Source organism: Artibeus jamaicensis, unplaced genomic scaffold (assembly GCF_021234435.1).
Source record: "Artibeus jamaicensis isolate MK-2021 breed Jamaican fruit bat unplaced genomic scaffold, CSHL_Jam_final scaffold_916, whole genome shotgun sequence".
NCBI classification, from domain to species: domain Eukaryota; kingdom Metazoa; phylum Chordata; class Mammalia; order Chiroptera; family Phyllostomidae; genus Artibeus; species Artibeus jamaicensis.
The window spans coordinates 9,394,803-9,418,740 of record NW_026522059.1 but is presented as its reverse complement, the minus strand read 5'-3'; the positions used below and the strand labels follow the sequence as shown (position 1 = coordinate 9,418,740).

General features: G+C 39.2%; 1 long non-coding RNA gene across 1 annotated transcript; it reads left to right on the top strand.

Annotated features, from left to right (window-relative positions):
• The first annotated feature begins 18,141 nt into the window (after positions 1-18,141).
• Positions 18,142-22,448, top strand: LOC119064810 (uncharacterized). The gene is made up of 4 exons (XR_005085482.2): positions 18,142-19,312; positions 19,793-19,914; positions 21,861-21,938; positions 22,153-22,448. It is a non-coding gene; the product is annotated as an uncharacterized LOC119064810 (long non-coding RNA).
• Positions 22,449-23,938: the final 1,490 nt, after the last annotated feature.

The following is a 23,938-nucleotide window of genomic DNA, read 5'->3' as shown; positions in this document are numbered from 1 at the left end:
CTGGTTAGGAAGATTTGCCATGTGGATTTTCCTGGAGCCACCAAAGCTGTCTCTGGTAATTAACTTTTGTCCTTCCTGGCAGAGAAAGGAGAGGAGAGGGGACGCATTAGTTATTTTATATCCTGCTTTTAGGCAAATAGGGGGAGGACAGAGAGCATTTTTTGACAGCTCCTTCTTAATTGCCTCAGTTCAAAGTAATCCTTTTGCCAAAGTGGCATATTTTGGAGAAATTACTCTTCCCATTTAAGGTTGTAAAAGTTGAAAATTAGAGGAAGACTTCAAAGTTGCTCCTCAGTGATAAATTAATATGAACATATAGGTGAGATTTAATATTTGAAATTTTTAGAGTGTAGTAAAAATTATTTTATTTCACAAAAATAAATGCAGATCACAGAATAGAAGCAAGAGTTAAAGAGTCCAGAGAAAGAGGAGATAAAAATGTATATAAAAATCCATTCTGAAACTAGACCTAGATTGAAGAAGAAAATGAAACTGCTTTCTTTACAGCATAGCAATTAAGAGCATGGATTCTGGAGCCAGACTAACTAGTTTCAGATCCACCTGACATCGTGTATATCATTGTGATTTGAGCCATTGAGCCAGTGTGAAATTCCTTAAGTGTGAAATAAGTGAGGATAAAAGTGAAACCTTCCTTATGGTATTGTGAAGATTAAATGAGTTAATACATTGAAAACATATAGGACAGTGGCCTGGAACTACAGAAGTGAAGATGAAGATGACATACTTTCTATTCTTTTAGAGCTATAAGAGTCACTACTCTTATGAAGAAAATAAAAAATGGGGAAAGTTAAATGCTCTAAGAAAGACAAATGGATGGGTAGGTAGATGGAAATAAACTGAGTGAGTATCAGGAGGTCTATTCGATAAATGAAACTGAAGACTAAAGAGTGTGCTTTACTTTTGATCTCTTGGCTAACATGACCAGGACCGAGAGGACAGCCTCTTTGACCATCTTCCAGGAGCGAGCCGGGCTCTTTCCTCTGTGCAGCATAATCTCAGCTTCTTTACGAAGCAATTATCTGACCTTTAGGAGGTGACTTGGTCTCTCTGAGCCCGAGCCCTAATTCTGTCTCTATGCAAGAGAGATAATAATCATACCTAGATCTTTAAATTGCTACAAATTTCCTAAGTGGTGGGGTAAGTACTATGGGAGACAAGAGTATGCAATAGAGAAATTTCAGCTCCATTCAGACTTGGGAAGGCTGAGGGGGGAGGTGGGACCAGGGATGAGTCCGGGGGCGGCATCATCTAATCTTCATGTATACACACATTAAGGACTTAGCTCGGTGGAGAGAGGGCATTGTAGGCAGAAGAAAATGCACCAGCAAGTGTGTGGACATGAGCATGGAAAAGAGCAGGGGATGTGGGGGAACCGCAAGTGGTTCTAATAGGGGAACTCAAGAGTTAAAGATTTTAGCTTTAGTTATAGTTAATAGGCTTAAGTGATTAATGCAAGTGGGAATTCTTTCTTTCAGGCACTGGAATATGACCTAGGTGACTCCAGGAAGTTGACAAGCAGTTCAACCTTTGTTCCCCAGGGGGTCTGCAAGCAATTGAGATGGTATTTGAGCCATTGTATTCCTGGGAGGTAATGGCAAAGATAAAGGATTTTGATCAGTAGATAAAGAAATACTAGGAAAATCGCTACAGAACCCCAATTCTTATCTGATTAATCTTTTCCCAAACCCCTTACCTACCCTTTTCTTCTCCTTATAAAAAGTCAGCTTGAGATGAGATGTGAAGATGGTTTTTAGGGTACATAACCTGCCATCTTCTCAGATCACCAGTATCTGAATAAAGCACCTATAAAGGTTAAATTCTTCTCTGTACTTACTGATTCTGGTGATGACAGGCAGCACAAAAGCTGACTTTTCCAGCTTTATTTTCTGGTGACTCTGGTGGGACACCTTTGGCACTCTCTGGTAAGTCAAAGTATTTAGTGGGGAGTCTCATTGGCTGCCTGGACTGGGGGGCCTTGGGGTGCCTAGCAGCTACCAAGTGATTTCACTTGGAGATTCTCCTTTGATTCGTGGCACTCCCCGTTGCCTTCAGTTTTGATCGAACTGTTGCGTTTTCTGGTTCAAGATCATAGTCCTAGGTTATGGCTTAGAGCCATCATCAAGAACTAAGGTGCTGCCCTGGGTTGTGTTGCTTAGGGGATTGAATGCTGGTCTGTGAACCCAAGGTAACCAGTTTGATTCCCAGTCAGGGCACCTGCCTGGGTTGTGGGCCATGTCTCCACTTGGGAGTGTGCAAGAGGCAGCTGATGGATGTATGTCTGGCACATTAATGTTTCTCTCCCTCTCTTTCTTCCTCTTTCCCCCTCTCTCTAAAAATAAATAAATATTAAAAATGATAACTAAGGTGCCTTCTGGTTTCTGTGCTACTACAAGCTCCATCTGGTAGAATGGGGGTGGGGGGCTGCTCTATTCCAGAAAACAGCCTTTTGGAGAGAATACTGGCTGATTGGTCAACCTATGCTTAGGAACCTATGACTAAAAAGGAAATTTTAAAAATTGCAATACTGCTTAATTTACATATAATCCAGACTCAGGAGAGCACTGGCTGCTGAATGGGTCTTTAAACTACTATACTATACTACACTACATTTAAATTAGAGTTGTTTTGTCAAAGATCAGGGAAATGGGATGGCATACCTTATGTACAGTCTTTTATGATTTTACATAATAAAGATACCAATGCTGGATTAAAGGGTAATACATTGATGGCCCAGAGAAAGGGGAATTTACCTGTGGTAGATAGATAGACCTCAGAAGAGAGGGGCCAGGAAGAGCAGGATGTCACGGCTGCTCTGATGATGGTCAGGGGTCCCACATCCCCTCCAGCCCTGGGGGATCCTTTTCCTTACATGGCTGAGGGAGCCAAAGGAGGTGAGCTTTAACTGGTCTCTCCATCCTGAACCCACCAAGGAACCAAATTCAGTGGAAGACAAACCCTTACTGGGGCAGGGCAATACCCCCTACAAAGGCTTTTAGTGGGAGTAGGGCCAGAGGACCAGCCCACTGGATATTATTGGGCACATACTCCCTTTTCTACATCAGACCTGTTAAACTGGAAAAGCTCAAACCCTTCTTATAGGGGTGATCCTACTAAAATGATTGACCTCGTTACTTCGGTTCTTGCCACCCACTGTCCCAAATGGGCAGACATACAAGACTTACTGAGTATTTTACTTACAGGGGATGGGAGGAGGCTGGTATTGGATAAAGCAAATGAAGAGTCTCAGAGACCAAACCAAGAAAATCCAGATGCAACTCCCAACCCTACTAAGGCAATACCTTTAACTGGGACCCTTATGAGTATGGCCTTCCTCTCTGAGAGCATTGTAAGAGGTTTGTCCTTGAGGGACTGAAGGAAGGAGTCCCTAAGCAGAAAAGTCTGAATATAGTACAGGTGGTATAAAAAAAAAGCCCCAAAAAGCCCTCTGGTTTCTTGAAATAATCTACCAGGCCTACAGAAAAATATACTGATTTGGATCACAGGTCCCTGAAAATATTAGAATGGTGAATATGACCTTTATCTTTCAAAGTGCACCTGACATCAAGAAGAAACTTCGAAAGAAATAGGTATGAATTCTTCTCAGTTAGTAGATATTGCTTTCAAAATTTATAATAACAGAGAACAGAAAAAGGCCCAAGCAGCCACTGTTTTTTCTTTTCTTTCTTTTTTTTTTTGTTTCTTTTTTCTTTTTCTTTTTTTTTTTTTAAAGAGAGGGAGAGAAATAGCAATGTGTGGTTGCCACTTGGGTGCCCCCTACTGGAGACCTGGCCTGCAACCCAGCATGTGTTCTGACTGGGAATCGAACTGGTGGCCCTCTGGTTTGCAGTCCAGCACTCAAGCCACAGAGACACACCAGCCAGGGCCCACTGTTTTCTTGGAATAGGCCTCAGGGTGATTCTATTGGCAGGCGAGTGGTGCCCAACCATTGTCTAAAATGCTTGCCACTGACCAATGCATGTACTATAAAGGAAAGAGACCCTGGAAAAATTGAGTGCCCCAAGAGAGGGAAGAGGTATTCAGAGGAAAAAGGTATTCCAAGCAGTTATGCTTGGAAGAGGAAATGGCTCCAACAGTGAATGATAGGGCTCAGAGGTTTAATCATTACAACAATCTGTTAATGTCACCCCCTGGAAACTTGGGTAAAACTAACAGTGGGGGAACAAATTGTAGAATTTTTTATTGATACCACAGAGACATATTCTGTGGTTCATAGAACTCCAACTGAGTACTTCTGGCAGACTGTAACTGTAACTGGGATTTCTGGAAGCCCTGAAAGCCAATTTTTCTTGAAGCCATAGAATGTGCTATGGGAGATAATGTTTTATCTCATAAATATTTATATATTCCTGAGTGTCCAACTCCTCTTCTGGGAAGGGACTTGCTGCCCAAACTTCATGCTCAAATCACTTTCTTTCCAGAAGAACAACAGCTTCACTTATAGGTCCCTCTAGAGCATGCTTGGCAGTTCCTTATGAAACCATGGGAGGAAGAAGAAAAGCAATCCTGCCCAGAAAAAACTGAGAATGAACCTATCCCAATTTACGTACCCTGCCAAGTTCATCAGAGCAAACAGGAAATTTGTGGCTTCTGCTGGAAGAATGGGAAAGTACCAAGCAATTCTTCTTGACAATCCTAGCTCCCTCATATCTGTAAGTTAAATCCTGCCTCTCTTCTGGAGCCTATCTCAGCTGTGCTAATGCATGAGTTTATTCTAGTAGGACTGATTTCCAGGACCATCCTCTAATAGAGGCAGACTGGACTCTACATGTAGATGGAAGCAGTTATGTGGGCATGGGGAGAAAAGGCTGGATATGCAGTTGTGACTGCTGAAGCAATAGCACAGGCCAAGCATTTTACTGCCAGGTACCTCTGCTCAGAAAGCCAAACTGATTACATTGAAAGAGCACTGGAATTGTCATATGAAAAGAAAGTCAATGTAGATACTGACTTGAGGTATAATCTAAATTTGGATGCACATGGCTTGGTCTAGAAGAAAAGGGGGCTACTAACCTCCAATAAAAAAGAATATCAAGTATGCAACAGAAGTTTTAAAATTATTAAAAGCTGTTCAGGTACCTTTACAGGTGGCAGTTATGCACTGCCCAGGCATCAGAAAGAGGATGCTGAAGTGGCTAAAGGAAACAATCTGGCTGATCAAACACTGAAAGGGGCTGCTAAAGGGACATTTATAATGCCTTTGGTGCCTGTTTTAGATTTGTCACAGTTGGACCCTGAATATTTGAGTGCATATTTAGAGAAAAAGTGGGGTTTTGATGAAGAAAACACCAGCAGTAAATGCAGAAACATTAGAAAGGAGTTATACTGCTTCCTGAAAAATTTAGTTGAGCTGGTCATGAAGCATTTGTATGAGGTCACTCACAATTGAAGGGCTTCATTAACTACCTGTATTAAACCATGGCTCACAGATCCTGAAATTCCTATCACAGATCCTGAAATTCCTAAAGCCATATGAAAAATAATAGCTAGATTTGTTGTCTTCCAGAACAACCCAAAGACAGATCCCCATCAGAAGAAAGAAGGGTAACAACACCAAGGACAGTGCCCATTTGAGGACTGGCAAATAGACTTTACCCAGAAGCCGAGGGTCCAAGGATAGAAATATTTGTTAGTCTTTTTTGATACCCTTTCAGGATGGGTAGAACCCTATTTTACTAGGACTGAGAAATCCTCAGAAGTAGTGAAAGTCCTACTGAAGGAAATAATTCCTTGCTTTGGTCTACCTGGCAGCATCTAGAGCTAAAATGGACCTGCTTTTGTTCCAGAAATTACACAGAAAATTAGTACATTTTTAGGAGTCAGGTGGAGACTCCACATGGCATGGATACATGAGACTTCTGGGAAGGCAGGGAAGATGAATTGTAGGAGACCATTCTACGTAGTGTGGGCCCAGTTCCCACTCAGAGATGCACAGGACCCATACCCATGGAGAGGTTCTCCCGTGAGGAATCAGGCCTGCCATGTGCCTAGGCCACCTTGAGGCTTGCTTTTGCTAAAAACTTCCTCACCCTGATTTACAGCAAACATTTATTGCAAAGTAACTTCCTAAAATCCATCCTAAAAGGTCCAAGAACTAGTGTAGCTGGTTCAACTACTTTTCCCTTTTCATTTGCAAATATTCCTCTTCTGTGATGTGATTTGTGGCATCAGCTCCTTTGTTTTCTGTAAAAGGTAACCACCTAAAGCAACCTATGCATAGTAAATGAGCACCATCATGTAATGTGCAGAGAAAAAAGAAATAAAAGCCCATCATGGCAGAGGCCGTGGCTTTTGGCTCCTCTTGAGCGAAGTCGCCCACCCTTTTCCTCCACAGGACTTGGTAGTCCATGTGAATGCCTCTCCCCCATCCACAATGTGGCAGACCCCATGAGCTGGGGTTCACATCAATGAATAACACTTTGAAGAAAAATGTAGTCAAACTGTGTCAAGAAACTCATGTCCGTTGGGATCAAGTTTTACCTATTGTACTGCTCAGGGTAAGGGTAGCTCCTCATGGTAGGATTCAATTGAGTCCTTATGAAATTGTGACAGTGATCATTTAAGGCTACTGGAGTGGGAGATAATATATGTAGATCAAGAACTAAAGGTAAAGACCTATGTACAACATCTAAGTCAGACCTTAGCTATGATTAATGACGTTGCTTGTATTAGAGATCTCTCCCCCATGGGCTTGCTACATTCCTTTAAGCACAAAGTTGCTACTCAAGAATCGGAAGCCAGGATTCCCAGAAATTCATTTAAAAAAGTGGACTGGACCTTAAGATGTACTCCTAACTATCCCAACAGTTGTAAAATTAGCAGGAATAAAACCTTAGATTCATCACACCAGAGTAAAGAAAGCAATGGAAGAACAAAGGACTGTCAAACCACAGGAAGACCTGAAAGTCATCTTTCAAAAACAATGACTTATATTCTTTCCCCATCTTCTGGAGAACTTATTTATTTCAAATGAGATGAAAATATTTGGGTATATTTAGTAAAAATATTCTAAATATCCCTGACTTTGGTTTTGCAGGAGGAACCTATGTTGAACAAACTTTCACTTCATGTCTTGGAGGCATTTGTCCTCCCTTGGAAAGTTCCCAAATTATTAATAAAATTGGGAACTGGTGGTAACTCTAAAGGACATGAAAATGTTTTCTTTAAAAATCACTAGTGTAGCCCCAGCTAGAGAATGCGCAACCTTTGTCAACTGTACTAAAAACTGATTTATGCTTTCACCAGATATGGAGATGAATTGCAACACAACTTACACCTTCAGTCATGTTAAATTGCTTGCAGGATCATTTCTAATATGTGGAAGGACTGTTTATTCCTACATGCTCATCAGCAAAATTATCACTTGCATATGAAACTAATCTCATAGAAATAAGATGATTTAAACTAACCGTGGAGAATAATGAGGGGACTCAAGGGTTAAAAATTTTAACTTTAGTTACAGTTGACAGGCTTAAGGGATTAATACATGTGGAAAGCTGTTGTTCTAGAAACTGGGATACTTGACCTATGTGACTTCAGGAGGTCAACACAGATAGAGAAGTGTTGATTAGTAAATATAGAAATATTAGCAAAAGCACTGCTGGACTGCAACTCTTATCTGATTATCCTTTTGCAACCCTCTTACCTACCCTTTTTTTCTCCTTATAAAAATGTTGGCTTGAGATAAGATGTTGAGATGGTTTTTAGGGTACATAACATACTGTCTTCTCAGATCATCAGCATCTGAATAAAGCACCCATAGTCAATCCTTGTCTCTACTTATTGGTTCTGGTAGTGACAGGTAGCACAAAAGCTCACTTTTCCAGTTTCAGTTCAACAGAGCTGGATTGTGGAGTCTACAAAGGGCTGGCAAAAGAAAGGAGGAACCCCAAGCAAGAAGGCTTGGGGGCTATGCAGTGAAGTGCCCACTATTTTTAAAGGGCAATAGGTAGAGATTGAAATTTTTGAACAGAGTAGTAAAAAGTCAGATTTTCATTTTAGTTCCCTCTGACTGCTCTCTGAAGACCATTGTTAGAAAAGACTGGAAGGAAGAAGGCCATTTAGGACGGTTGTGCAGCAATCTTGAAGGGATAATGTGACATAATGATTGGATCAGCATCTTGACCAATGGAAAGAGGTAGAGGTAGAGATGTGGGTAGAGGTAGTAAGTGAGAGGAAGAAGGGAAACATGTGAAGAGGTTGGTGGGGGCCAGGAGGGCATGAAAAGTAAGTGCAGTCCATGCAGAAGAACCAGCTGAGCTAGGGAAGGAGACATGATTTAGCCTAGATTCAGGGTTAAAGGACTAGAGACTAGACTAGATTAGTTTTGTTGTTATTTGTGCTTGAGATACTTTCTGATTAAGGTCTGACAAAACTTAACAAACTTTCTCCCTTTGCCTAAATCTACTGAAAAGGCAAAACATCTACACTTCTACTTCCTGTTCTTTGTCTCATGATTGACTTTTACCTGCAGTTGAAATTCTAGCACATTTCTGCTACCTCAAAACCCACTTCCTGTTTTGATGACTAATGCACTTCCTGCAGCACCTGCTACCTCAAAACTCACTTCCTGTTTTGATGACTAATGCACTTGCTACAGTACCTGGAAATAACCACACTGTAAACCACCAATTTGCATATTTTCCGTCCTTGCTCCTATAAAAGCCGACACAAGCATCTGAAGATCTTCATATTGGGGTGAGCTCCCCACTGCAATAGTCTCAATAATATTAGTCTCCTAACTTCTTTCTCTCTCTTTTTTGTCTTTGACAATTTAGGGCCAAAACTCAAGATCATAACTTGCCTTCAGACTCTAGTCTGCTTCAGCCAGGTAATAAGGTCACTTGGAGATTTTTGTGTTCCCTTCTTGACTGATAACTCAGGGATCTAAAGGTAAGCTCTGATTCTGGTCCTATGTTCAGCCTCTTTCTGTTGGTAGCATGGTAAGAATTTGACTTTGACTTTTTTTGGAATACTTAGGTGATTTCTGATACTGGATTTTTTTGGTTTACCTTAGTTTTATAGTGTGATCTTTTGGTAACTACTATAAATGGATGGTTTACAGGTATCTTAGCTTTTTTGAGTAAAAGATAATAGAAAATCAAGTTTGTTACTTTTTACTTTCTGCTTATAGAAAATCAAGTTTGTTACTTCTTACTCTTTGTTTATTTACTTTTATCTATTTCGAACTCAAATCAATCAATAATTTATATCCATTAGGAAGGAAAGAATTCTTTCTATGTGAAAAGTGAAGGTTGTATTTCTGAATTTATGCCTGACCTATGGACTGAAATTTTAGAATTGAAGATATAAGTTCTCTATGCCTGTATGTATATTTATTTATCTTGGGTATGTAATATCCTATTTTCAGAAGGCTTTACTAAATTACCTTATAAACATTTTTGGTTTGATAAAAAAGTGGTATCTTCTGAGTTATCATCATTAGGTATAATACAAACATATATTTTTATTCTTCTAGGGCACATTCTTTCTCAACTTATGGTTTGATGATTTAATAAGCTAGCATTTCAGTTACTATATTTTAAGGTTATAAAATATAAATTTGTATTTTGTCAAATTATATCATTGAATTTATTGCATTGTAAAATTGAATGTATTGGAGTTACATTGGTTAATAAAATTATACAGGCTTTAGGGGTACAACTCTATAATACATCATGTATATTGCCGTATATTGCATTATGTGTTCACCATCCCAGGTCATGTCTCTTTCCATCACCATTTGTATCTTCCCTCTACCCTCTTATGTCCCTCAACCCCAGTTCCCTTTGGTAATGACCACACTGTTACCTGTCTATGAGACTGTTTTTTATTTGTTTGCTTTTATTTTTTGCTTAATCCCTCCCCCTTTTTTACCCAGCCCTTCTATCCTCTTCTGTGTGACTGCTGTTGTTCTGTTCTCTACATGTACAAGTCTGTTTCTATTTTGTCTCTTGTTCATTAGATTTCAGATATAAGTGTAATCATATTTGTCTTTTTCTGACTAGCTTATTACACTTGGCATAATACACTCCAGGTCCATCTATGCAGTTGCAGAAGAAAAGATTTCCTTCTTTTTTATAGCTGAAATATACTCCATCTTATAAATTTATAAACAGTTTTTAAAGAGCACTATTCTAATTGACTTAGAGCTAGATAAGGCCTTATGCAAATGCAATATTCCTAAAATTTCCAGATATCAAAAAAATTAAACTTCTAATTTTTAATGGGCTAATGATATTCTTACAGGCACCAACTTTAAGGTTCTAAGAATTTAAGTTTACATAATTGAGTAAATTTTGGCAAATGAGACTAATTTAATATTATTGGCTTAACAAAAACAGCGATATCTTCTGAGTTATCATTAGGTATAATACAAACATATTTTTTAGGGCATGTTCTTTCTCAACTTATAATGGCTTGATGATTTAATGAGCTAGCATTTCAGGTTATAAAATAGAAATTTGTATTTTGTCAAATTATATCATTTTTCTGATACATGTTATTTTAAAAGTAATTATGTTTATAGTATGTCAACTGGAAGATAGTTTTCAAAATCCTTTGGTAACTCAAAAGCTTGGACTGATGCTAAATTGAGTTAATTAGTCAGATATCTAGAACATATCTAAGTAAGATAAAATACCAAAGCACTGATCACTAAATATTGTTTAATTTTTTCTATACTTTTTACTTCCTACTTTTATGTAATACAGAGAAGCTATATATTTGAGTCTGTTAAGGGACAAGTTTATTTCTGCCACATTAAGAATTTAATAAGGGATATTTATAGCTATAGAAAGTTATGAGATGGGCATTTATAAGCTTTACTAGTCTGCTAGAAAATACTGATGTATGAAGGTAGTTTATAATTTTCTACTGACAGAGACTTCCTCCTTGATCAAACTTTAGTCAAGCTCTTAGACCTGTTATAGATTAGACCTTGTTGTAGATTAGACCTTGACCTTAGGCTGCTAAACCCAGTTTTAGCAAAGAATCCTAAGAACCCCCTTCCACTACCCCCACCAATATTGGATCAACTTCCTAATCCTTTGCCTTGAATATCTATGACCTTGGTCTATTAAAATCCTGTTAAGCCATTTTAGCAAGAATCCCTATACCCTTGATATAGAATTGAGTTCTTCTTAGTAATTTTCCATCCACTGACCCCTTAGTGTGTTCCTTGGCTGTGCATGTCCAGCTGTCTTTACAACCTCTTTACAATAGTATTACCACTTGTGTCTACTTTTAAAAGTATGTATTATTATATTGTTTAAATAGATACCAAATACTGTTCCTCAGTAATCTATGGCCCTACTGACTCAAGTGCTGAAGCTTCTTGACAACCTTTTATACTTTACCTTCCAAAAAACCTTCTTGTATTGTCAAGGACAACAATGTAAATCTAGATTTGAGTATGGAAAGACAGTATAAGCAAGAGTTTTGCAATAGGGAGATGCTCAAAGCCTAACACAGACAAGTTTCAGGTAAGGGATGGGCAAGCAAAGCTTTAGATGCTGAGGCCTGGGATAGGTCCCCAGAGAAAGTGGAAAAGAGGTACAATGCTGAAGGTGGGGAATGGGAGGAGACCTTCACCTTGAACTGTATCAAATATTGTACTCAGGGAAAAGTTGAAGCAGCAAAGCTGGTGTGCAATGAAGTGTATGGGGTTGAGATTCTGGGGCTGACATCTAGCAAACAAGCTCAAGTGCAGAAAGTTCATGAGGAGTTGAGGGCCTGGTGGTCCTCCGCAAAGCCACCTACAGTTGTGTTCAGCACAAAGTTTAGCCAGCTTGGAAGTCTCTTTTCTTGTCCAAGGTAGGCTCAGAGAGACTGTCCTTGAACAATACAGGGATAAGAAATATTTCTAACAAGGGATGGCTGAGAGAAACAGTTCCCAGAGTCAGCATTTCTCTGTGACGTCCCTAGAGGACTGGCTGAACCCTTTGTTTTGTGAGTTGGCCATGGCCAGTCATTTCAGTGTTTGTTAGGTCAGGCATCTTAAAAGCAGGATCCCTAAAATAAAAAAAATAAATAAAAAAATGTTAATACAACGTGAAGTCATTAAAAAGACAGAAGTTGAACCCTAAGAATATCTAGTCCAGTGAATTTCAAGGAAAGTGGATGAAACCATTTAATTACAGCTTTTTGCATCATTTTATGCTTTTAATCATGCCCAACATCTAAGTTACTTCTCTGGTGAGGGTATACACTACCTGAGCATTTCACCAGACTTCCTGTGAACGAGACAGCAGCTTGTCAAGGAAGACATTGGCCCATGCATGGTTTACTGCAGTGATGAATCCTTCTAGACTTATAATGAGTTGTCAGGCTTTAGCCTGTAGTGTTTCCTTAAATCTTGGGGGAAAAGTAAATTATAGAGCGATCCAAAGTCCCAATAAGGCTCTGGACAATCAGGTTTTAGATTTCAGAGTTCAAGTCAAGAGAAAGGGAGAAGAGGTAGACAAGTTATTTTGGAAGTCTGTGGCCAGATATTGAAGGAAACTGAAAGAACTGAAAAATTTGGTGAGAGTTAACAATATGTACTATGTTAACAGACCCAGATCCAATTTATAAATAGGTATCAAAAGTAGTTTATGCATAGTGGAGAGGAAGCCAATCAAGTATCTACCAAAGAAAGAATTTGCATATCAATCAAATGCCTGCAGTTTGCGCAGAGGTGCAGAATTGCTCAAAGACAGTGAATAGGATCAGAATCTGATCGTCCAGAAGACTTTCCCATTGGAACAAAAATTTCTCTATACATGTCTTTCTACCCCATTTGGTCAAAGATAATCTCAAGGAAAGCTTACACTGGGTCACAAACCAAGGCTGGTCTCATTAGATGTGGCCCGGCCATTTGCATAGATGCACCAAGAATGACAATTTACCACATAGCTCTCACATTTGCTTTGCTGGAAGTTTTCATAAAGAATCTCAGATTGGACACCTCAAAGCCTCGTGAGGATAGGAAGCCAAGCCAAGAATTCACCATGACTTGTCACCTGCAGTACCCAGTGAGTTGGTGGCAATTCCTCTCTTCCTGAGGTCCCCAAAACAGCCTAAGATTCCTGAGCTTGCCAGGAAGTGACCCTTCCTCCCTCACCTGTGAGGCTGGGAACCCTAGGAGGCCAGTCACCAGGCCAGTCTGCCCAAGAGAGACTTTCTAAGCATTGGCCCCACCAAGTCAAACTTGGTTGCTGGAAGCCTCTGGTCATATGTGATTAAATGAGCATCATTCTCAAATGTGACATTATAGGCAAAGCCTTGGTTGCATAACCCAGATTTCCAGTTATGTCCTATTAACAAGCTGGGCAGACTCTTGTTGAGTCTATGCAAATAGCTGAAAATAACTTATTTTCATTGCCATGAAACTAAGAAGCCTCAGTGGGAGTTTCAGAATTGTGGAAAGGTGAGTCAGGGTAGACCAGAAAAATGTTTCATTTCTGTTTACAAGAGCACAGGCTACTGAACTGTTATGAGAGGTAGCTAGCTTAATACAAAGCAGTTCCTTATATCCAGAAAATAGAACATTAATGTATCAGCACTATTCCAAACACAGCCTATACCTATCTGTCATCCATTCATTCAGTCCTGTGCTACCAAACCTGTCTCACTCTGTCTTGGATTAGCAGTCTCATAAATTCATCTCCTTCTCAACTAAAGTTCTGAAAATCCTGACTTAGTCCACCAATAACCAGAGTGATTTCATCAATGCCAGCAGGAGCCTGGGTCTCTGAGATTGTCGTTTGTGCTTGAAGACAAAGCACTTGGGTTGGTAGCAGATCTGCAAGTGCTCCTTGTGACGCATTAGAGTAAAACACAAAACGATCTGTAGATGAGAAAAGACTGAGAATGGTCATGGTTAATGAATTTCTGATAATTTTTGAAAGTGACAGTTTGGTGACAGGTTGCTGTAAAAAGTAATGCAACAGATCAGGAAATTTGAACATTTGACACTTCAAGTCAGTCCAGAAAGTTTTAAACAAAATGTGCATAAACACGGTGATTCATCTTGTTTTCAAAGAATGGTAGATATTACATCCAATTTATAAAAATGAAGTTACATATTCTTTAATGAGAAAAATGTCAGATGTAATAATACTGAAATATAATATGCCATATATCAAGCATATAATTTGAATAAAGCAATAATATATCTAGATTATAAAACAAAGAGGTTCAGTAAGGCTGTATAAATTTAAGAAAAAGATATCTAATTAGAATAATGGTGTATTTTTTTGTGGAATTGATAACTCAGAAGACATAGCTGTATTTATGAAACCAAAAACATCAACCTTGCCCTGGCTGGTGTAGCTCAGTGGACTGAGCGCCGGCCTGAGAACCAAAGGATCGAGGTTTGATTCCCAGTCAGGGCACATGCCTGGGTTGTAGGCCAGATCCCAGCAGGGGATGCAAGAGAGGCAACCATACATTGATATTTCTCTCCCTCTCTTTTTCTCTTTCCTTCCCCTCTAAAGATAAAAAAAATAAAATCTTAAAAAAAAAAATCAAGCCGGTCTCATTTGCCAAGAATTTACCTATGTTATGTGAACTGGAACTTTTAAAACATTTTGGTAACCATATGTAAGAAAACTTCTTTTACATTGTGTATATATAGAAATTTAATTTTCTTCATTTCTGAGAATTTCAGAAATTTTAAAAAATTATAGCCTCACATTTATCTGTTAGCCAATATGAAAGGACCTTTTAAAAGGGACTTTATAGCATAATGTAGTAATACAGTTTGTAGGTAGGAAAATATTACACATGCATTATACACACACATATACATATACATATATGCACTAATACATATAGAATGACACAGATAGAGAACTTACAGCCTTAATTTTAAAATTTTAGCCACGGTTCAGGCATAAACCCTGAAGTACAAAGCTCAATGGCGCATATGAAATAGGTGACTCTCATCCTTGCCTCACATTGACATTTTTACAAAGACTTTATTCCTAGTGGACGGGGCAAATTGAAGTAACTTGCTCAGTGTGAGGCTGAAACATCTTCTCCAGTATTTGTGGAGGGGACTTAACTTTAAGATGTCCTTTGCCACCACGCGCAGTCCTGTGGAGACTGTGGGCTAAATACCGGGAGAGGAACAGGGGGGAGGGACAGAGGAGAGGGACAGAGGAGAGGCTGAGCAACCATCTGGTGTCTCCTTCCCTGTGAGTGGAAACATTACCCAGACTGTTTTCAGGTAGCTTTTACAACCTCAGGCTGTTGTTCTTGGTGTCTCTGACACCAAGAGTGTTACAGGGGCTCAAATCTCAAGTGCCTGAAAGGAGGTTGAGAGGCTGGAGTGAGAAAGGAAAGATCTGGCTGGGGTAGACAGAGAAGGGTGGAATTAGAGGTGGTGAAGGGGGAGATTCAAGGAGCTTAAGGGTAGAAAGTAGGAAAAAGGAGAATTGGGGAGGGTGAGAGATGAGAAGAAACAGGCCTTAGACATTGTGTAGGTAGGAAGGTGGTTTTTGATAGAAACAATTGTCTCCGAGACAGTTCATGGTTCAGATGAGATCTTGGAATCAGGGGATTCAGGCACCGTACTCAGAATGAGCCACTAGGGACTACGTTTCAGGAAAGAAAAGGAGAGACCAAGTTCCCCAAAGAGGCCATTGAGACAGTAAGTGGTCACTAGTAAAATTTTGCCAATTTGAAGATACTGGACACACTCCAGAAGGAAGAGATCCAAGGGACAATGATCCGATTGACAGTCTCCTGTGATAATACCTGTTGGTACTGAGACCTCCCCACTGGAGCCCGGGTGTAACTTCCAGGGAGAGGGTCAGGGGCTTCAACCACACTCAACACTGGCAGAATGAGGAGACAGAGCAGCAGAGACCAAGACAAAGATAAAGGGAAAAGAAAGCCAAGTCTTTACCATGCTACCACAGACAAACATTTGGAGCGCTGCATTAAGAGTTATCACTTACCAGTGTGGATCCCAATTTCCCAGCTGAGAAAGGACACAGCCTAATAAAAGAGCCTTAATGCTTGGGTGAAAAAAGCAGGGTCCGAGGCACAGTCATCTCTCCACCGGAGTCATGGCATCATTCCTGTTAAAGAAAAAGAAATTGCAATCTGGATGTTAGTATAAAAGACTTCCTTAAGAGACTATTGCCATAGGAGCAGGGAGTATTATAATAGGAAGATGCCCAAAGGCTAACTCAGAAATGTCCTGGGGGAAGAAGCAGTTGGGCAAGTCTTTTAAATGCAGAGTAGAATGTGGGTGGGGGGTGGTGATAAAGTTGGTGGTTGGAGGGGGTTTTTGACTTTTTCCAAGCCTCATCAACAAAATGTCAAGACAGGAAATGTTGATTGTGGTTAGGTACAAGGGCTGGGTCTGTACCTAAGATGAAGCAAACAAGTAAAAAGGCAGGAAGTTCTCAAAGAATTGAGGGCCTTGCGGTCTTAATGATGTCAAGTTCAAAGTTTCATTAGGCTTGTCACACTGAAAATTGCCTTTGTGATTTCCCAGAGGGTCCCTGGAAAATCACCAAGATGTGTTCTTTCATTTTGTATAAAGAGAAATGTTAGAAAAAGAGTTGATATGTGATTGATGATGTGTTGCATTAAAAAATATTATCAAATCAAAAGAAATGCTTAGACTGTCCTAGGTTAAATTTGTACGGGTAAAATGTTATTGACATAAATATTTAAAAACTTATATTCTGTGTGAGAATGTTCTGGAGAACTGTCAATGTTTTTGTTGAACATGATTTGTTTCTATTTACCTGGGTCCTGGTATTGCTTTGCCTGTAAGACAAAAGCTGTATAGTGTTATTAGTCATAATTTCAGTTACTTTTCAAACCATTTACTTGCTTGTAACTTCTTTAATTTGAATCTAGTATATTGCAGGCCAGTAGTTTTCTATTGGGAGCTGGCAACACTTATCTGTAGAGTTTCATTAATTTATGAATGTTTAAAGCCAATTCCAGATGTACTGAATGTATTTACTAGATAATTTTTCTTCCATAGGCACAGTGAAAATGTTATTATTCTTATAGATAAAAAAAATCTTTGGTGGGATATGTTCTTTGAGATGGATGAACAAAGAGGAACAAGCTTGTGAAGACAGGAAGGATGATGAGAAAGTGTTTTCTGGGGAAAACATTGCCTATGGTTTCCTGGGAGACCTGGCTACTTCCCTGTGGCTTGGTAATCTTGATAGATTCCTGTTACTTTCTAACAACATGCTGGTATGCATGGCATCTCATGTCTCAGGACTATTATATATTATATCTGAGAATGTTTTCCCTGTGAAGATTATGCTCTGGTACTGTCATAAATTAGATGTAATATCCACCTTTTTTTGAAAACAGACTTAAATCTTTGTGTTTACAGGTATTTTGTACAGAATTGTATTGGGTTGACTTTGCTTTGCATGCCATGGCAACAACTAGATAAGCTTGTTAATTGCATCACTCTTGTACCAAACTCTTTTAAGATGATTCCCTTTGGAAAAATATCAATAAGTAAACGACAGTAATTTTTAGTCCTTGACAGCTGTGGGTAGTGTTGTTTGTGTGCTTTGTTTACTCCTGATGGTTCCATGAAGGCACTTGCACTCAGTTATAGGGCAGAACATTCCATCTCGTCAGAAAAAGACTATCTTAGAGCCTGGGGGAAAAGGACTGTGCTAGCTACCCTCGGATACCAGCTTCTGATGACATTGCTTAAACAACAGTAAAATTATACCAGTGGGCCAAGTCAGGAGTTCCAAACCTCTACTGGAAAGTGGATGCATTCATCATAAGACTACTGACCCAAGCTGAAGTGAAAGAAGAGTAATTAATTACATGGGACTGAATGAACTGATGAACAGAATGAATATGAACTTTGTTTGGAATAGTGCTGATGCATTAATGTACTATTTTCCGGGCATAAGGAACTGCTTTCTATTAAGCTAGCTACCTCTCATAATAATTCAGTAGCCTGTGCTCTTGTAAACAGAAATGAAACATTTTTCTGGTCCACCCTGACTCACCTTTCCACAATTGTGAAACTATCACTGAGGCTTCTTATTTTCATGGCAATATAGTTATTTGCATAGATTCAACAAGAGTGTGTCCAGCTTGTTAATAGGACATAACTGGAAATCTGGATTATGCAACCAAGACTTTGCCTATAATGCCACATTTGAGAATGATGCTCATTTAATCACATATGACCAGAGGCTTCCAGCAACCAAGTTTGACTTGGTGGGGCCAACGCTTAGAAAGTCTCTCTTGGGCAGACTGGCCTGGTGACTGGCCTCCTAGGGTTCCCAGCCTCACAGGTGAGGGAGGAAGGGTCACTTCCTGGCAAGCTCAGGAATCTTAGGCTGTTTTGGGGACCTCAGGAAGAGAGGAATTGCCACCAACTCACTGGGTACTGCAGGTGACAAGTCATGGTGAATTCTTGGCTTGGCTTCCTATCCTCACGAGGCTTTGAGGTGTCCAATCTGAGATTCTTTATGAAAACTTCCAGCAAAGCAAATGTGAGAGCTATGTGGTAAATTGTCATTCTTGGTGCATCTATGCAAATGGCCGGGCCACATCTAATGAGACCAGCCTTGGTTTGTGACCCAGAGTAAGCTTTCTTTGAGATTGTCTTTGACCAAATGGGGTAGAAAGAACTTAGAGTGCAATATTGTGGAGACCTGTTAGAGAGAAGTTTTGTGTTCCAATGGGAAACTATAACACACTCTTCTGGATGACCAGATTCTGATTCTATTCATTGTCTTTGAGCTATTTTGCTTCTGTTTGTAAATTGCAACTGAGACACATGCAAACTTTGTATTATCTGGTAAGCAAGCTTTCTCATTCACTGTGAAAACATGTTTTTGGTATTGAACTGAATTATCTCACCTTGCAGAGATTGTCAACCCTTACCAGAATTTCAGTCCTTCCAGATTCCTTCATTATCTGGCTACAACCTAACCTGAGCCTTCAAACTGAGCTTCCAATTTTCTCCTTTCTTTGTGACGTGGAGTCACTGAAAACTAAAACTTCCAGATCCTTGTTGAGACCCTGAGATTGCCTTGTAGCTGCTCCTTGCTCCCAGGATCTGAAGAGCCATCGTACACTCAGGCCTGAGGGCTTATTGTAAGCCTAGAAGAAGGACTCATCATTTTAGTGGACCATTTGTGGTACAGATCTCTCCTTGGATAAGCTACTGTTTAAACTACTACAAGAAGTCTGGTGAAATTCTTAGGTCACTCATGCCCTGATTGGAGAAGTAACCAATGCTTTGGACAACATCATCAGTGCAGCTGACAATGTAAGTTCAAAAAACTCAATGAATGGTTAGAGCATGAATATACAAACAGGCAATGGCAAGACCATACATAAAAATAAAACTCTGACACACATCCTCAGTAGCCCCCAGTCTAACTACCCAATAACAACCTCTTCAACATCAGCCCCGAATCATGACCTGGTCAATAATTGCCAGCTTCCCTAACTTTTTGCCCCTACTTCTAACTTAGGACCGACCCCAGAAAGCCAAAATACATTCCTAACAAATTATATAGGATGGCCCACTTCTAGTTAGCTTGCTTCCAGCTTCTGCATGCAAACAGCCTCCAGGTAGAGCCTACCTGAAGCCTCTCCTGTTTCCCACTAGAGGTTTCTCATCACTCTAGATTCATTTGAATATCTGCCATATTTGAGTCATGGTGGTGATGCACTTGCTATAGCAAGTTCTGAATAAATGGCTTTTGCTTGTTTTCATTTGTGTGATCTTCATGTATTTCCACAGTTTCTAGAAGCTTCCACCAAAATACAGTTTGCACTGACCATCGCCATGGACTCCAGTTTTCATGCAGGTGTGGGAGCCCTTGTGCCTTGCTGCTTGTTTCTTGTCGAGTCCACAACAACGTGGTAAGTCAGCATCAGGTCTGCCCTCCACTCTTTTTGTGTTGAGTTTCTTAGTTATTTATTTTCAGGTTGGAACCCAGATTCCCACTTGCTTGATTTCCTTGGTGGAATGTAGCATTATTTTCATGACTCTTTGCTGCATTTCTGGTACCATTTTGTGGTGTGCTGTCTCAAAGTGCTATTTGCCATAAAAAGAGACTAGAACACAGGTATATGTCTTATACATCTGTTGTTGATGGCAGGTTACAGACCAGTGACTTTGCATTCTTATCAGAACTGCCCATTTGGACAAACTTTGCTGTAGGCCACCAATAAAACTGGATGAGGTTCTCCATCTGTCTCCAGTGTTAGTTCTTAGAACTTTATTTATTTTTTTCAGAGCTTTAGTTTTTGATTCAGAGAGAAAAATTCCCTCTGGTATCCCACCTGCCTGGGGGTGCAGATTGTCAGGTCTGTGTTTGGAGGCAGCCAGTCATCAGTCTAAGGACCTGACATATGAGGTGCACAAGCATTTTCTTTCTACCAACCATTGCCAGCTCACACAAGTTCATCTAAATCTGAATCTTTTCCAGGAAGAGTGCTGCTTTTTTTTTTTTGAAGATTTTGTTTATTTATCTTTAGAGGAAAAGGGAAGGAGAGAGGGAGAGAAATATCAGTATATGGTTGCCTCTTGTGTGACCCCTGCTGGGAACTGGCCTGCAACCCAGGCATGTGCCCTGACTGGGAATTGAACCTTGACCCTTTGGTTCACAGGCCTGTGTGTTCAATCCACTGAGCTGATTTTGCCCAATCAGCCAGGGCAAAAGTGTTGCTTTTTTAACTTACTCTCATTACAGTTATAATTCCTTTATCTATTTTTCCAAATAACATGATTTTCCCAAGTACAATGTAGACTTGAACATTTCACTTTAACGAAATTGTTCATTTGAAAGGTTCCTTAGAAACAACAAGGAGTAAGATTTCTCAGTCTAAATGCTCAGCCTTTTAGATGGGTATTCAGAAGCCTCCAAATAAAATTCTGAATTTAAGAAATTGCTCCATTAAAAGAATCTTTGGCCAAAGCCATGAGCAATTTGACAAACTTAAGTAACGACAAAGTACACTAATTTACCTAGTAAATTTTCTTTGTCCTTTGGTTGCTTCCATATATCCTGCTCTCCTGTCTCTCTTCCCTCCTCTCCTTCAGTTCTGACTTCTTTTCCTCCACACCTCTGTCAACCCCTCCCTCTTCTTCCCCTTTGTCCAGACCTTCTGATATTTCCCAACCATCCTAAAACCCCCAATGCCAATGCCTCTAAAAAAAATTCACCTTTTCCATGTGCTAGATGAATTGTGCCAAGTAAAATTCCATTGTGCTAAGTAATTCAGAATTCCACACAATCGGAAGGCTACTCAAACAGGGGGCTTGAAATGGAGAATACTCAGAGATCTTCTAGACACAGCTGATCTTTAGAACAAGCAGATGATTTAGACAATGGACAGCTTCTGCCCAAGATGCTGGAGTAGGACCTCTGTCTGACTCCTGTTTTGTTTTTTAATTTCTCTGCTCATTATCATTCTCATTTTTTATAGTCCCTTAGTTGTTGTTCACATATAATAGCAACTTCTCTCAATTTTTCCCTCCTTGCATAATTGTTAGGTTGGAACATATTTATTTTAATGCCATTCTTAAATTAAATCAGACAGTAGCCACTGCCCTCAGTCTTACTGTCTGATGGATATGCCATCAATCACTGGATCCCATTATAAAACCTCTGGGCAAATCCAATCTCATCAGATGAGACCATAAGGAAATATAGCAGATGACATTTCTGCTTGCACCTACATGGAAAATGATATTAAAAAATCAACTAGTAAATTATTTTATCAATTATTATAATCTACTGATCATACCTTATGTAATTCTGACCTCATGTCATCATGTCATGATTACTTTCTTTTTTTCCTAGATCTCCAAGTGTCTTTATTGAGTACTAATTTTTTGTGACCAAAATGCCTGGTTCTGTTTTCTTCAGACTTTGCCAAATGTAAGTGTTGGTGGCTGACTCCCTTGCTGTATAACAAGCCATAAATAAATAGTCTTTGCTCATTCTTAAGAGGGAGGTTTTTCATTTCTTATTATAGCAATGTTGCTTAATCAAAAGACCCTCCCCCCCCACTAACCTCTAGGAATCCACTAGACTTGTACCCCATGGGGCGTGACTCAAACTTTTATATTAATATTTCCCTTTTTCATTTCAGGAATCCTGTTTCATATGCCCAGACTTCAAAATTCTAAAACAACCGACTTGTGCTATATAACCTTTCAACAGATGGTCGAACTTATTTTACAGAAACAACACCAACAAGAGTCCCAGAAAGACTATTAATGAGACCCTTCATCTCACTCAGGAGTTTTATACTTGTCTCTTAGTTGTTTAGGAACCTATTATATTCACTAATATTGAACAAAAGGAAGGAATGACTATGTTGGACTTTACCTAAGCTCTGTGTTCCTGGAAAACAGTGATGCTTAAGAAATACTTCATGTTTAGGGCTGGGAAGGAGGGGTGATGGGCATGGGGTGGGAATAGCGATCCTGCATTTTTTTTTTGAGGTGATGAAAATGTTCTCAAAATTGACTGTGGTGATGGTTTCAAATTTAAGACTATAATAAAAATCATTGTATTATACATTTAAATGAGTGAATTGTAGGGTATATAAATTAGATCTTAATAAAGCTGTTAAAAACTAAAGAAAAAAAATGACCCATGTTTGCAGATGTTTAGCTCTTAGGAAGTCTATTTTCCGAACATAAGAAGTTGAGAGCTAATTCTGAACTATCTTTGTCCCTTTGAATTCAAACTGCCAACATTTTCGCCAATGAGATTCTCTTAAAAAATTTGTGGGATTTCTAAAAACCTGATGAGAGGTTCACTTTATGCCCCATGATTTCTGAGTTGGATCTTCAACTAATTCTGAGTTTTAAAATTTCTGATCATTTTGTGGATCAGTTGTAAGATTCCACACTGATTTTGCCTGGGTTCACTGGAAGGTGCAAAATACCTCACCCACATGTTTGCCTGCTAGCTTTTGGCTGAAATTTCTGATTTTCTCTACATGGCCTCTCATTCTCAAGTAAGGTAATTTGGCTTCCTTTCATGGTTGCCTCAGGGAAGTTTTCTAGAAGAACAAAAACAGAAGATGCAAAGACTCATAAAGTCTGACTCCAGAAGTTGCATTCTATCATTTCTGTCCTCTCTCATAGGTCAAAGAGAATTATAGGCTAGTGTAGACCAAGAAGATACAGCAACAAACGTCACAACTGGATGGGAGTCAAAGTCAGATTACATTACAGCTATGTCTTACTGAGACAGTAGGAGTTCTGAACATCAATTAATGTATCAGTCACTATATATAAAAATTTTGTACTTTATCTTTTAGTGATTGCAGAGTCTCTGAAAGTTATTAATAGAAGGGAAATTATATGGCCAGTTTGAGTTTTAGAAAGATGACTCTGAAGGCAGTGTGAAAAATGAAGTCAAGAGAGAAAAGATTGATGTTAGGCAAAATGTATTTAGAAGAATAATAAAATAGACTACTCAACTCAGGAAAGTGTAAGATACTGAAGAAAGAAATTGAAAATGATACAAATAAATGGAAGCATATACATTGCTATTGAATAGGAAGAATTAACATTATTAAAATGCTCATTCTACCCAAAGCAATCTAAAGGTCCAATGCAATTCCTATCAAAATATCAATGATGTATTTTATAGAACTAGAAAAAATAATCCAAAAATTCATATGGAACCACAAAAGACCCTTAATAACCACAGCAATCTTGAGAAAAAAGAACAAAGTTGAAGGACTCATGCTAGCTGATATCAAACTATACTACAAGGCCATAGTAATGAAAACAGCATGTTATTGGCATAAAAACAGACATATTGATCAGTGGAACAGAATAGAGAGCCCAGAAATAAACCCACGCCTATATGATTAATTAATATTTAACAAAGGAGGCAAAAATATACAATGGGTAAAG